General features: G+C 46.7%; 1 long non-coding RNA gene across 2 annotated transcripts in view; it reads left to right on the top strand.

The window, feature by feature from the left end:
- The window catches only part of LOC112103943, a 19,386-nt gene extending 3,371 nt beyond the window's left edge, over positions 1-16,015 (top strand). The window contains exon 3 of one of the 2 annotated variants that reach the window (XR_002907880.1): positions 15,963-16,015. This is a non-coding gene — a long non-coding RNA (uncharacterized LOC112103943). Of the gene's footprint in view, positions 1-13,171; positions 13,249-15,962 lie in introns of those variants that run through there. The other variant, XR_002907879.1, reaches the window with a different exon arrangement.
- Positions 16,016-16,141: the final 126 nt, after the last annotated feature.

The raw sequence follows: 16,141 nt of genomic DNA, 5'->3' as shown, positions 1-16,141 counted from the left end.
GTGTGTGTGTGTGTGTGTGTGTGTGTGTGTGTGTGTGTGTGTGTGTGAGAGAGAGAGAGGAAGGTGGTGTGATGCAAGAGTTTGGAGTCTATGGGATATAGACTAATTCTTCTCATTTACCTCTGCAGTCCCTTGTATGAGGCATTTCTTCTCCTTGCTCCAGGGGGAAACTCAGCAGGTTCTTAGATGCTTGCTCTTTGCATCCGTGTCCTGCTGGATGTAGCTTCACGGGTGCGCAAACCCCTGGCGTGGGGCTGGCCTTGCACTTCCACAGCCTCTGCCTGCCTGAGGAGAAGGGAATGGGGCATGAACACCGATTGCCTGCATGCTTGTGCTGTCGCTGGCCCACTGCGCGGCCAAGGAGCAGTTCTCTCTGCAATACTTGTGGGACTCCTTAAAGCAAGCTAATTGGACATCCTCCCTAGGAGACTCAAAGGCCCGCTGCTGTCATATCTTCTTTAGCAATTGAAAATTATCTAAAAGCAGCTGTAACCTCTAAGAGCCACCAACCGAAACGGGAGCCACACAGGCTCTTTCACCACTGCCAGCATGTCGAGAGTCAATAACATCAGGGGTTGCCCTGAGTTGATGTAACGACAATTGACAAGTCAATGAAACAGGAAGGGTGCCGTGAGCTATAGAAGGAACTGGTGTCTGTGTTCCAAGGAGTTAAGGCTTTCCTGCCAGTGCCTGGTGCTGACATGTAGTTAATTAGGCTCTCAGGAGCGTCTAAGATAAACTCAGTAATTTAGATAAAGCAAGTAGGTTTGGTGTAAATTTCAGGGATAGCCTGTTTGGATCTCATTGTCTCCCAAGGAGCACCTGGGGTGACACAAACTGATTCCCTAATGGAGCCTGGCAGCTGCAAGATGCTTCTCAGTGTATTTTTAAAAAGCCCTACAATGGCTATTGGGGGTCAGTATGGAGGGACATGTAAAATGAGTTCCTTTGGGAGGATAAAAGGAGATTGGCTGAGTTCTTAAATGAAAGTTCCTTTTATAAATGAACAGAATATCCTGTATGAACCTGGCATTGACATTTTTGCTGCATTAGTGTATCAGAGAAAGAAGGGAGGTATTGCCTAGTGGCTAGAGCAGAGAACTAGGCAGTAGGAGATCCTGGTTCTCATCTTGCTTTTTCCACTCACCTTCTATGACAGTGAAGTCAATGGGAGATGCAGGTGGCTCAGCTCCTCTGAAAGTCAGGCCTGAGCTGTCCCGAACTCGGCACCCAAAAAGAGAGAGACGCAAAATCAGAGGCCTCTTTTGAAAAATTTGTGCCTCATCTTCCAATCTACAACATCCTGCTCCTGTGGGCTGGTGGACAGGGCATTAGTAGCGCATCCCTCTTCCCTCCCCGCCCGCGGAGTCCTGGCAGTCAGGACCGAGCTAATGGATCTGGGTCCCAAGTGCCCTGGATCAGCCCTGGGCCTTGGCAGAGGGAATCGGAGTTTGATAAGTGGCAATCAGGGCCTGACCCAAAGCCTTGTCTTTGCAGCTGTCCACTCCTATTCAGCACTGCATGTGAGTGTGTGCTTAGTTTGTACATTGTATTCAGTGTGGGGTGTAGCCGTGTATTTAAATGCTTTGCTGAACCAGGTCCTAATGTGGAAGCTCTTATGACGTTCCATGTGGTTCTAAAGCACATGATATAAACCCACCCAGCTGTGCAGGACTAGGAAGCATGTTATAACATGCTTAGAATCATAAAGGGGGAAAGAGGATTTAAAATGTTGTTCTTACTTATTTGCAATACTGGCTAGCAATCCGAATGGACCGAATCCCTTGTAATATCATCATAGCTGGGCTCTCTGCTGGGTCTCTAACATCTGCCTAAGCTGCCCCTGCGGCAGCACTGCCGTCGCAAAGGGGATGTCAGGTTTGGGTGTTAATATACACGGAATAAAGGAACCTTGGTACTGAGCGTTTACTAAATAAATATTCCCGGCAAACGACGCTGATGTGCAGGGGAGACCAAAGCACCTGGGATTCAAGCCTTTTTACATTGCTATGGGGACTTTCTTATGAAGAGAAGACCAGAATGAAGATGTCCGGTATCTTCTTGCTATCCAATTGCTTCCTACTGTGCATTAAACGTGAATAACTCCCCCAGTTGTAACTCATTTATCTTCCTGGCCAAGGACAGGGTCTTTTCTCACAAAGCAAGTAACCCAAGCTCTCCAAGGGGGGGGAAAGATTGTGCCTGCCCTCCCAGGAGTGTGCTAAGGTGGGAAGGCACAAGGAGCCATTCTTCCATATCTGTGTGTCTTTGTGACTTCCTATAGGATCAGGCACAATTGCAGTCTCTCCTCTCGCCTGAGTACAGGCACGCCTTCCAGCCATCTGCCTCGCTCCTGGGTGCATGCCCTTGTTCCCCGTGGCACTGGCCAGCCGCACAGGGCAATGCGGGCTGTACGTACCCACGGGGTGGTGTAGTGGCTGCATTCGCTGTGCAAGCTGAGCAGCTCCAGGAGGCTGTGTCCTTCCTTAAAGACACAGTCTGGCCATATCACTGTACTTCCGGTGGTATGTACCCAACTCTGCTGCTGACCTGGTGTGTGACCCTGGGCAAGTCCCTTCAAATTTCTGTGCCTCTGCTTCCATGCCAACCCTTTGTGGCTTCTAGGTGCTTCTGTAACACAAGGTCTAGATGGCGATAATGTAAAAGTCCTCACTGTGGCCACAGCAAAGTTCTGTTTTAAAACACGTTACTTCTGCCTCAATTGTTAGTTCTGAGCTAGTTCTGGTAGAGATTTTACAAGCCGTCTCCAGGTCCATTCAAAATTACAAGGTATCCTTCACTTCCTGTCCTAAACTGTTGCGTAAACGTTCCTGTGCATTGTTAAAGAGCTGCCACATTCCACCCCAGAAGTGGCTGAGTGTTAGTGGTGAAAAGCATCCCAGAAACTGTGAAATGTCGCCGCCTTTTTCTCAAGGCTATAATTTGCAAATGACCAGGAAAACACTCTTCCAATGAAAAAACACAACAAATTAACCTCTTGAAACCCCACTGAGGATGGGAGTGCCAGTCAATGCATGGCCAATACGAGCCACGTGAGACAATGACTGAACATTGGGGTATTGGTGTGTCCTTGTTAATGACAGCCCTTCAGAATGGTGGGTTGTTATTCGTATTGTTTTGCCTAGGAGCCCTAGACCTGGGCTAGGAGGCATTGTGTGAGGTGCTGTACAAACACAGAACAAAACGACAGCCCCTGCGTCAAAGAGCCCCATTCTTCCTCCAGCTGATGTAATCCAGCTGTCTCATCGATGGCATTTCTAAAGCACCTGTCACCTTGCAAGGCACTAGCTAGCTACTTAGGGATCCCTCTGATTTCTTATGCCTCTGAGAAGTCATCTTTTCTAAGGGCTTGAGCCTGTCCCTAATGGGAGATTTGCCATTTGCCTTTACTGAGAGGAAGATCAAGCCCTGAGGAAGGTTCTTTAAGGATATGTCTACACAGCCTGTGGCAGTGAGACTCCCAGCCTGGGGTGACAGACTCAGGCCAGCGCTCTCAAAAATAGCTGTGTAGACCGCTCTTTGAAGGTGTGACGCAGGCTGGAGCTCGGGTGCTGAACCCACCTCCCTGCCTAGGCGTCAGAGCCACACCCCAAAGCGCTCTTTACACAGCTAGTCTTTAAAGCCCTTCAGAGAGAATTTTTTGCAGGGATTGGGTGATAAAGGTCATTGATCGTTTCAGTATGTCCCGGGACCAAAAGCAATGGGTCCTGAGGCAAGGCAATATTAAGAATCAAATTAGTGCTCTTCATTATGGTATTCCAAGAAGGCGTTGGTGATACTGACATTGAGTGAGTGTAGCGATAGGCATTGGCTGCGTGTCTCCTGTCATAACGGGCATTGCATTATTCAGCTGATCGAGAATGTGGTTAGCTTTTCCTTAGCTGCATTCCCTTCAGTGGTGGTATTACACTGAATACACCAGCCAACCCTGATGTTTATTCTGTTGAGTGTATTTTACAAGCTTGGATTCGGGGTTGCTGAGTGATGGGTAAATGGTCACCTCCCTTCCTCCTGCTGTCAGGAGCAAGCACTGAGCCTCTGGCCTAGCCAGCCCAGCCTCCAGTCAAATTAATGAGCTCGGAGTTGCGGTAGGACCACTGGATTGACCAGCCTGTCTGATTGGCTGAGGGGAGCCACCAGGCCTGCTTTTAAGCTCAGCAGCACGTCACTGCCTGATCAGTGCTTCAGCCCACAGCCCTGATTGCTCTTGCTCCTGTCCTGCGCCAGCCCTGTTCCTGCTTCCAGCTCTGACCCTTGGCTCCGGTTCCTGGCTCTGGCTCTGAGCAGTGGCTCCAGTTTCTGGCCCCCTAGACAAGGCAAACAGGAAGGAGTGTTGTTCCCATTACCAGAGATGGGACTGAGGCTCAGAGAGATTAGGTGACTTGTCCAACATCACACTGGAAGTCGGTGACGGTGCTGAGAATTGAACCTGGGAGGCACCTTAACCACTGGACCATGCTGCCTCAAACAGCTTAAGTAGACAAGGGGCAGGAGAGGTGAAATGACTTGCCTAAAGTCACATGGCAGGTCAGTGGCAGAGCCTAGAATCCAATGCACGTCTCCTGAGTCTGTCTAGTGCCCTACCCATTGAGCATATAGCCGCTCAATAAACAATATTGGTTCGCACGGTGAAGCAGCCAGGGTGTTAATATGTTTCAGCCCGGCTGGCCCTCACTAGCCTGCCAGTGCCAGCCTGTTATCCTGGGTTAATATTTGGCAATGTGTGTGTGAACCTGGCAGTCCTCTGACAGCCTGAAGCAATGGGGGACATTTGGTCCTTATGGGGAAAAGGACACAGCATGGGAGAGGAAAACCCACAGCGATCTGGGGATGTAAAGACTCTATCCTAGGGGAGCAGGCCAGCTAGTGCTGAATGCAGGAACAGGGGCTGGGAACCTGCCAGGAGACAGCTCAGGACTCGCTAACATCTTACATTTTCCCCAGAGCGCCAAGTATCCATGTAGCAGGATGTGCCAGTTGAAGGTGGTGCTAACAGACATGGCTCATGGCTGTATGCACCTGTAACACACGGATGTGCAGCAGGATGTCTCTTTGTAAACTGGTTCACAGAATCAGGAAGTTTTGTTCCTTCTCCGTTGCCAAGGCCCAACCTTTTCCTCCCTTGCCTAGAGGGGGAAACTGCTCAGTGGAGATGCAGCAAGATGGAACTGGAAGCTGGTTGGCCTGCTTGCGTTGCTGAATCCAGACCCAGCAGATGGTGCTGAACTGGAAGAGTATAGAGGCAGCGGAAGGGAGATGAGGATGCGCTGCCTCTGGGTAGATGTAACGTTCTGAATGGGTTTGGGGGTTCGTACATTTATGGAGCTATACATCAGTGGAGATGAGTAAAGATGTCCCACGTGCGAATCCCCATCTCTTCCAGCCCAGCCCTGACTGGGCCATAGACGTGTATTGACTAGCTGGCATTTGTACAGTGGATGTTGACAAGCGAGGCATGCTGGGCCAGATTCTGTGGTGAACTGGAGCTTCTGCATTGTCATCAGCATGGAGAGTGGCCCCATGAGAACTCCCCAACCTCACTCTTGTTTCCTCCTTCCTTCTAAGCACCCATGTCCAGCTGGCCCCTGCTCCACTTCCTCCTGGCTGAGCCCCCTGCAGTGAGGGCCGAAACAGATGGTGCCTCCCCTGTTCATGCAGAGCTTTCTGGGCCCAGATCGTCAAGGGCAGTTTGGCACCTAAATACCGTTGAGTACCTAGACCCGAGCCTTCTCCTCTCCACACATTGCATGGGGCCTGCATACCCCATCACAACTCTATCCTCATGACCCTCCTCAGGTCTTTTCCAGCCTCGGTAACGGACCACCACAACTCCAGGTGTTCTTAGCCAACCTCATGCTTTATTTTATCCCTTCAGCAGGCCACAGCCTGGAGAGTTAGTTACGTGCGATTTACAGTCAGTAGCCAGTTTCCCTTACTTGCGTCTGGGCCAAGGCACAGAATTAGAAACAGCTACTTCTACCTTCTTTCAAGCTCCCTACTCTTCTCCCTACCATGTCCTTCCTGTCTGCTTCTGTAGTGCCAGTGGCTGTGTGTATGCGCGTGTGGGGTAACTTTCACCTAACTGGCCCCTCACCTGTATCCTCCTCAGTTAACTGGCACCCTCAGCCAACTGTCTGCCTTTCAATCAGCTCCCAGTTGAAGTATACATGTGGGGATTGGAGTGACTGGGTGCTGAGTCAGCCCCGACTCAGCATGCCCCATTACACCTACTAACCAGCCTTTTGAGAGGATCTACCATCACTCCCTTCTCCGCTGTGCTGGCAAATAACTGCCTGTCTCCTGTAGCTGCCCCTGGCTGAGCTCTTGTACGCATTTACACTCAAACCAGGGGTAATAAAACAGCAGGAAGCCTCAAGCCAACATGATCAGTCACACGACCCGTCAGTACTGACGGCAAACAGCTTAGTCAATAAAAACCCTTGCACATTGCTTGCCTCTTTGGCAGGTGGAGAACGGATTGGTTGCTATGGGTGAAGGTTCAAACCTTTTGCATTCTGCTGGGTGAGAAGTGCCCCCGAGGGCATGATCTTTTTGCTGGTTGCCTCTTTGATTTTCGTTCAAGATTTATCTATTGCCGTCTCAGCCGGGAATAGTTCATCAAGTTCATGGTGGCACCAGCGGCGTCATGCCTTGCTCGCGGAGATATACCCGGGCGAGCTCGGCTCGAGCTCGGGCGCCAGCCATAGAAGGGTAGCTGCAGTGGTACTCGTGGCAAGAGGGGCTAGCTGCCCAAGTGCCAGCTGAGATGCTAAGCACGTCCTCCGCTCATGTTGCTGTGTCTGTGCTCTATGTTTAGCTAGTGCGGTGATGTCTCCTCCTCAAGCTGGGAATTACACCCTGCAGCTCGAAATGTAGAGTACCCTGTGATAGAAGACAGGGCAGCCCATGAGAGGGCTCCAAAGCTACTTAAAGGGACAACACCCAATTCCTATATGCTACAGCCATGTTCAGTGATCCTGATCAAACCAAATTCCCATTGAAGTCAGAGGGAGTTTTGGTCTGTTAAGGCTAGGATCTAAGTGGCTAGGACAGTCCTGACTTGAGGCAGAATGCCTTCCTGTTTACTGCCCTGCAGTAGGATCAGATCTAAACCCCACTGAGATCAACGTGTGGCTTTCAGTGGTGTTTGGATCAGACCCTAAGTCCTTATCAGAAGGTCCGCTGACTTTCCTCATGTTCTTTCTCCCTTTCTCTCTTGTGATATTCTATAGACCTGCTGATGACAACAATTGCTTAGAAAAAAAAATGGAAGTTTCTCATTGTGAAGTGCAGAGGAATCAGCTAGGGTGGGACAGTGGTTTCTGTATTTTTTTTTAAAGGTAAAATATGTGTTAATTAACAAAGAAAAAAGCCCAGATAAACATGGGCATGAATTATAGCCGGTTTCAGATTTCAGTGTGTAGCATTTTGCATTCAATCTGGACAACCTGTGGCTTTCTTTAAATTGCATTTGAACAAGAGTAAATACAAAAAGAAAGAAACCAGGAGAGCAAGAGCCTGCAGGAAATTCCTCTACTGTAAACAAAATGGCCGTATGATTGATGCTAATGTACAGCCCCTTGTAAACACGTCTGTTTACTTGCAGGAAGCCAGAAAGAAACAATACTGGGCCCTGCAGATTTTATCTAGCTTTGCTTAAACACTTCTGGCTTCCAGTAGTCACTCTAGATAGAGCACAGGCCTGACGATGGTTCATTGGAAAACTCCCATTTACTGTACTTACTATCTGTGCCAAATTCTGTAGACGGGCAAAGCTGCAAGGGAATCATTGATAATAATGTTTTGTGGCAAGCCTGCACCTCAGCGGTAACAGCTTATTAATGATGGCTGTGAGGCATTAATGCTTTGCAAAGGGGCTCTAGTTCTCAACACATCTAATGAGGCAATGTTATGCCTATAAAAAATGCAGTAATAACACTGATCCAACACTGCTAAGTTCCAATGGGCTTCCACTGAGAATTCACTGCTGTACCAAACACGGCTGCTGTTGCTGATGTTGATGGATATTGCGTTGATGGAAAATGGTATAATCGCTGTGGAGCTCTCAAAGAAAAATCAATCCAAATCCTGGAGTCTGAGGGTGAAATACTAGCCCCAGTGAAGTCCAGGGGAGTTTTGCCATTGACTTTAGTGGGGCCAGAATTTCACCCTGAGTAACTCTGAGGTGTCTGGATTTTTTAATTAGGTATTAAAGAGAAACTACATGGGATGTTTCGTCTCTCTCCTGCAGAAGTGTACGTGCTCATAGGAGGACTAAATGCTAGGCTAGGAATGAATAGGGTATTAGTAGAGATGGGGAAAACTTGGGGATGTTTTTGGTTTTAGATTTACAGAGTCTTGTGAGTTTGCATTTATTTTGCTGGTTGTTTGTCACCCTTCTCCCAGGGGGTGAAGGCATTCAGCACTTGACTATCTGTTTAGAGCCATTCCTGAGGACCTTATTCTGTCCTTACAAGGCAGTCAGACAGAGCAATCTGGACAATTTGATAATCTGAGCTCATTCAAACAAAAGGTGTTTTAATTAAGCCAAATGCAAAATGTATACCTCCAGGAACATGGAACCGCAGGCTGTGGCTACAGACTAGGGGACTGTATCCTGGAAAGCAGTGACTTGGAAAAGGAGTTAGGGGTCATAGTGAACAAGGAATTGAAATTCGCTCCCAGAGCGATGCTGTGGCAAAAAGAGCTAATGTGATCCTTGGATGTATTAATAGGGGAGTAACGAGTAGCAGTAGGGCGGTGATTTTACCTCTGTATGTGGCATTGGTGACACTGATAGGATACTGCACATAGGCGCCGACTTCTTCTGGCACCGGTGGGTGCTCGAACCCCCCCTGCCCTGCCCCCTCCCGCCCCCATTCCAACCCCTTCCCCAAAGTCTCCGCCCCCTCTCTGCCCCATTCGACTCCTTCCCCAAATCCCCGCCCCAGTCCCACCTCCACCCCTGAGCGCGCCACGTTCCTGCTCCTACCCCCTCCCTCTGAGAGCTTGCTACAGCTGTTTGGCGGCGCAAAGCGCTGGGAGGGAGGGAGGGAAGGAGGAGCGGAGACGTGGCACGCTCAGGGGAGGAGGAGGTGAGGTGGGGGGGGCGAGGCGGTGAGCTTGGCTGCCGGTGGATGCAGAGCACCCGCTAAATTTTCCCCGTGGGTGCTCCAGCCCCGGAGCACCCACGGAGTCAGCGCTTATGGTACTGCATATAGTTCTGGTGTCCATGTTTTATAAAGGATGGTGAAAAATCGGAGAGGGTGCAGAAAAGAGCGATGAAAACGATTCAGGGGCTGGAGGAAATGTCTGTTTACCAGTGAGAGACTTAAAGAGCTCAATCCGGTTAGCTTGTCAAAAGGAAACCTCAGAGGTGACTTGAGTACACTGTCTAAGGACCTTCCTGGGGAGAAAATATCAAATACTAAAGGGCTCTTTAATCTAGTGAAGAAAGGGTTGACAAGAACTGGTGGCTGGAAGCTGAACACACGCAAATTCAAACTGGAAATAGGGCAGACATTTTTTAACAGGGAGGGTGATTAATCGTTGGAAAAAACGATCTAAGGAAGAGGTGGATTGTCTTCAGATCAAGATTGGATGCCTTTCTGGAAAATAAGCTTCAGCCAAACACAAGTTATTGGGCTCAATACAGGAATAATGGTGAAATGTAATGGTCTGTGTTATACAGGAGGTCAGACTAGATGATCTAATGGTCCCTTCTGGCCTTAAACACTATGAATCTATGAAACGTATTATTGACTCTAAGGGAGTTTTGCCTGAATAAGAATTGCAGGACTGGTTTCTCTGGGGACCAATCCTGCAAACAATTAGTACTGGACGTAGTGCACTGAAATCAATGGGTCTGCGCATAGTGGAAAGTGCTACTCCCAGTCTTGTTTGCAGGATCGGGCCCATATTTTGTAAACTGCTTTGGCATGTAATGAATCATACAGAAAAAATCCTCTACTCCTATTTTCTATTTGTATGCACACACAGATTCAGGATATTAAAGGGATATTGTTAGGTAGTTTAGGTCAAAAACCGAGTTTTAAAATAGATGGTTTTACAAAATATTAGCATATAAATGTTTTCATGGCTTCGGTTGAAATGAAAACTGTTTATACGGATGGAAACGTTCTCAGACAGGGTTTGCAGCATTGTGCTAGTGCATGAGAACCAGAATATACAACACTCATTTGTTTCCCTTGTCCAAGCTGAGTGAAAGGGGAGGAAGGGGAAAGGCTCAGTCCTGCAAGGTGCTGAGCTCTCTGACCCTGATCACTCAAGCACAGGTGTAACTTTCAGCACATGAGTAATCTGATTGACTTCAGTGGGATTACTCACATGCGTAATGTTAAGCACGCATATCAGAGTTTGCAGATTCAGTGTCTAGGATATTTATATTCCACTGACAGCTCATGTGGTGCCATAATCCTGATATAATAATGTCTGCTTGAGAGAGAGGTCATTCGCCTTGCTTTAATTCTTTTTTTCTACCCTTGCTTCTCTTTAGTGTTCTGTAAGACACCCTGATACTCTACACAAATAAAAGGCTTTGGAGATATTAGTCTGAGAGGCCACTTTTCCCCTTCTGTGCTGTTCTGGTAGCTGAGATCCATTTATTATTGCAGCTGGTCAAAACCTTTCCAATTTTTGAAAAGCTGATGAAAATGTTGCTGCTTTTTGACCAGCTGGTCAAATTATTTCAAAATTGCAAGAGTTCAATGAAAAACATTCAGCAGTTTTTAGCCAGCTTTATGTATTTATTATTAATGTGTATTACAATATTGCCTAAATGCCTCAATCAGGGATCGAGGCCCCATTGTGCTAGGAGCTGTACATATGTAATAAAAAGAGAGCTCTTGTCCCCAAAAACATTTCAGAGTAAGAGACTGATTGTGCAAAGCTGGAGTGCTGAGCCCTCTAGGCCTGATCCAGCAATGCACCTAAGCACATGTTTAACATTAAAGGCCTAAGTAGTCCCCATTGACTCCAGTAGGCCTAATGAGTGAAGTTAAGCACATGTTTAATTTATTTGCTGGATGGAGGCTAGAGTGCCCAGCACCTTGCAGGATCAAGCTAGAAGCAATTTCTTGCTACCCGACACAATTGAATGTCTGGGTGCTCAATGTGACACTTTTTATCAAGCAAAGCAGGACAAGGAGGCGATAGGCCATAGCTCTGGTTTGGTGGCACTTGGAATAGCATATTGAGTTCTGGACACATTTATAGTGTTCGATAAAGAATAACCTAACTGCAGGCTGAAGGGAGTTCAGAGAAGAGAAACAAAACAGGTTGGAGGCATTGGCTGATAAGAAAAGACTGAGAGCTAAATATGTACAGCTTGGCTAAATAGCAGGGGCCATAGCAGTCCTCTCCAGTTATCCACGGGGTAACACCAGGGATGAAAGCCTGACCCAGCTGAAATCAATGGGAGTTTTGCCAGTGACTTCAGTGGGGCCAGGATTTAATTTGAAGGGGGGGGGGAGCGGAGAGAGGAATTCAGCACAATAAAGAGGGATAATGGGATGAAATGGGACAATGTAGGCTGACTATGAGGGAAAACATTGGGTTGCACTCCCCTACCGCAGTGATGGGCAAAGTTTAAAAGTACCTACATAGATAGCTCTGTTAGCTGGTGGAATAATTATCCAGAGGCCGAGGGAGAAGACCCATTGCTTGCCATAGTTAAACTTACACAGCAGGAAACATTGATAAATGTACTGAAGAGAAGCATTCTGCCTGGCAGGGGGCTGGACTAGATGCATTAATAATACCACTTAACTCTTATGCAGTGCTTTTCATCCGTTGATCTCAAAACGCTTTACAAAGGAGGTATCACCCCTTCTGAGATTCAAAGTCAACTGCACCCTATTGGGTGCAAAACGTAGTGTTTTCTAGTTCCTGAGTCAGTCAATGTAACCTTCTTTCTTATTTGATCCCATGGCCTTGCAGTGTGTTGGGATGCAGAGGTAGGACCAGGCACAGAATTTATACCAGACTGAGAACAAACATTGCCTCCTCTGGGTGGTTTTATGCCTGGGGGCCAATACCTCAACTCAGTGACTTGCTTGCCACCCTCCTTTTGTTTTTGATGGGAAAACAACCCAGAGGGCTATAAATCATGGTATGGTTCTCCCTTCCCCTTCTAGGAGCTAGAAGCCTTGGGCATATGAATGCAAAGAGAGAGAGAGCGAGAGGGAGACAACAGAATTATTTTCTCCTTAATAAATTTGACACAGAGTCTGGGAGTGTGTTTATAAAGCCCTAACAGAAAGTAGAGGAGGGTTTGTATCTTTGTTTTTTTAAAGTGCAAAATCAGGGCTGGTTTATTGGACCTCGGGGACTGAACGCTGTGTAGAAGGCCACCCATCTGGAAAGCAGCTGATCATTGCTGAAACTTTCTTCCCAGGCTCCGGCCCTTTTTTGACAGGGTGCTGGGGTTTTATGAGAGGCTGACAGCAGGCCTTTTACAGACCATAACTCCTTGTCTCAACAAATGTTGCTATAAATTAGCTGGAGAAAGGACCAGAGGGGATTGTCCCAAACTGGCTTGTGGTCCCAAGCCCAAAGTCAGCAATTTTAACAGAATCATCCACAGTTTCTCAAACCAGTTGTGCCTGGAAACAGCTTTTTTTGGGCGCATGAGAGAGTGGGAGGGAGTGGAGAGAAATGTAAAAGGAGGGGATTATTTCTTGATGGCGAAAATGTAGACTCTGCAAGTTTCCTTGTGGAATTTGCAGGGTTTATGAAGAAAGGTAGCAAGCTCATGGTTCTTCCAGTTTTCTCCTTTACCACATTGCTAACATTTTGGATGGACTTGGAATCAAACCCTGGATCTGAGCACCCACAACCCTTGGGAGTGTCCAAGATCTGGATCTGCATTTTGCAAAATGTCTCTATATTTATAACCCAAAAATCAAATGAACCAAAATCAATGAATGTTACAGTGTTCAAATCGAATCGGAAATGTATGGCTTGAGTCTATCTAATTAGCTAATAACCAGTCTGATACCAGGCTTCTATCTTAGAGGGGTACAGCAGATAAGTGGGTGAAAAGTGTCCGGGAGAAAAGAGGCCCTTCCTGATGAACTGTGTGACCAACACATTAGAGAATTTGGGTCTGACTCCGTTCTCGTTTACATAGGGGAAAATCAGGAGTAAATCTATTGAAGTCAATGAAATTACACTGGTGTAAGCATGACCAGGAAGCTGGACAGTAGGTAAAGCATTTTGATTGTTTGCTTATAGATTTTCCTTTCAACACATACTGTTAAACAGAGCTGGATGAAAAACTGGGGAAACAATTTTTGTGGATTTCCCCCACTCCTTTTTGTTGTTGAAATGTTAACAAAAAACGTCGTCGGGATTTTTGATCTCTTTCAGCCAGCTCTGTTTTTTAAGAATCGTGAGCTGAAGTAGAGAGGAAGTATGGCCCAGTGGTTAGAGCATGAGCCTAGGACTCAGGAGACCCTGGTTCAATTTCCTGCTCTGACACAGATATCCTGTGTGAATTCGGGCAAACACTTTGTCTCTCCCTGCTCCAGTTCCCAGCCTGTCAAATAGGGATAACAGCACTACCGCACAGGGGTTTTGGGAGGGTAAATACATTAACCATTGTGAGATGCTCAGAAACTATAATACGGGGGCTGTAGAATTAGACCCATAGACTTTTAAGGCCAGAAGGGACCATCATGATCATCTAGTCTGGACTTCCTGCACACTGCAGGCCACAGAACCTCCCTCCTGCAATAAGCCTGTTACCTCTGACTGAGTTACTGAAGTCCTCAAATCTTGACTGAAAGACTTCACCATACAGAGACTCCACCATTTACTTTAGTTCAGATCCATGCCCCATGCTGCAGAGGAATGTGAAAACCCCTCAGGGTCTCTGCCATTCTGGCCTTGGGGAAAATTCCTTCCTGACCACAAATCTGACCTAAGATAGCTAGAAGTAGAGCATAACAAAGTGATCCTGGTTAGTGAGATCTGACTGTGGAAAAGCATTCCTCTGTCTCATTTACACAATTGGGGTGCAGAGCCCTGGCTGCGTGCTAGTTTGCATTAGGGATGTTTGTACTGGTCTGACTACATTCATGCAAATCCTCAGCATAGATGCTCTGCACTGATGCAAAGCCAGGCTTTTTCCAGGGTGACCCGCCCCAATTTGAAAGTGGGGTAAATCATCCTGCTACAAGCCCCACAGTGACGCTGTGATGGGTTGGGTCACAGAAACCCTCTTGGGTGCTGCCACCCGATGTGCCAAGACTACTTCTGCCCCTGCTTTCCCTGCCAGCTCAGGACCCCAGCACCCTGTCTTGCTGAGCCAGACACACCCATCTGCTCCAACAAAGACCCAGGGTCTGAATTACTTGCCCCAAAGCTTCAGGTTTCCCTGAAAGCAGCTCACAGAAGTGTTCCTGTCTTTAACACTCCGATGCCCAACTCCCAATGGGGTATAAACCCAAATAAATCCATTCTACCCTGTATAAAGCTTATACAGGGTAAACTCATAAATTGTTCGCCCTCTATAACACTGATAGAGAGATATGCACAGTTGTTTGCTCCCCCAGGTATTAATACATACTCTGAGTTAATAAGTAAAAAGTGATTTTATTAAATACAGAAAGTAGGATTTAAGTGGTTCCAAGTAGTAACAGGCAAATGCGCAAATCTATGTCTAATCAAACTGAATACAGATAATCTCACCCTCAGAGATGCTTCAGTAAGTTTTTTCCTCAGACTGGACACCTTCCAGGCCTGAGCACAATTCTTTCCCCTGGTACAGCTCTTGTTCCAGCTCAGGTGGTAGCTAGGAGATTCTTCATGATGGCTCCTCTCCCCCCTTTGTTCTGTTCCACCCCTTTTATATATCTTTTGCATAAGGCAGGAATCCTTTGTCCCTCTCTGGGTTTCCATCCCCTCCTTCTCAATGGAAAGACACCAGGTTAAAGATGGATTCCAGTTCAGGTGACATGATCACATGTCACTGCAAGACTTCATTGCCCACTTGCCAGCACACATATATACAGGAAGATTTACAGGTAAAACACACCCATCTGCAGACAATTGTCCTGGTTAATGGGAGTCATCAAGATTCCAAACACTATTAATGGCCCACACTTTGCATAATTACAATAGGCCCTCAGAGTTATATTTCATATTTCTAGTTTCAGATACAAGAGTGGTACATTTATACAAATAGGATGATCACACTCAGTAGATTATAAGCTTTGTAATGATACCTTACAAGAGACCTTTTGCATGAAGCATATTCCAGTTACATTATATTCACTCATTAGCATATTTTTATAAAATTATATAGACTGCAACATCACAGTTGTCTCCACACGACCTCTACACTGGACCTTTGGTCTGGTGGAGATATACCATTTCAAAAATTCCTGAGGTGGACAAGCCCCCGGTCCTGAGACAATGACAGCAGATGGAGGTGCTTATAGATTAGAAGTTGTAACGTCCTTCTAGATAGACCTAGGGTCCCCAAACTACTTTGCTGCATATTAAAGGGATGTTGGCGTAGTTGGCAAGCCACAAATTTTGTGTTTGTAAAAAATTTTTTTCCCAAAGTAAATACCTCAGAACACCTCTTTTTACTGGGTGCGGGCAACAAATATACAACCAATAGCCCAGCACTGATCAAACCAGCGTGGGTGTGTATGCATGACGAATGGTTAAAAACTTAGGGAAGAAAGAGATTTAAGTTTCAAACTTCTGAGGGGTTATTGTAGCTGGTGGAGGGGTACAAAAGGATTTTAAAATACCCTTTAAACTGGTCTTTAATTGTAAATGGACCTTCAGTTACTGCAAATAGGTTGGGTTTTTTTTGTTAGCTTTGATTAAGAGCAGGCCTACATTTTACTGAAATAATATAGATGTGGCCCTGCAAAGGGAGTCAATATTGTTGTTCTGTCTTGTAGGCCAGAGTTGCAGCCCTACTAAATACCCAAGCAGTGTTTTGAGGCGAGCAGGGTGAGTAATTTTCAGTGAAAACTGTTTTTGTCAAAGTTTGCTTGTTTTGCGACCCCTAAAAATGTTTGTGAAACAGAAACAATTGTATTCATTTTTTTAGCCTTTTCTCAGCGGAAGGATGCATGTA

This window comes from Terrapene carolina, unplaced genomic scaffold, assembly GCF_002925995.2.
Source record: "Terrapene carolina triunguis isolate 2854851 unplaced genomic scaffold, T_m_triunguis-2.0 Scaffold234, whole genome shotgun sequence".
In the NCBI taxonomy this organism is placed as follows: domain Eukaryota; kingdom Metazoa; phylum Chordata; order Testudines; family Emydidae; genus Terrapene; species Terrapene triunguis.
This window is presented reverse-complemented; position numbering and strand designations above follow the sequence as displayed.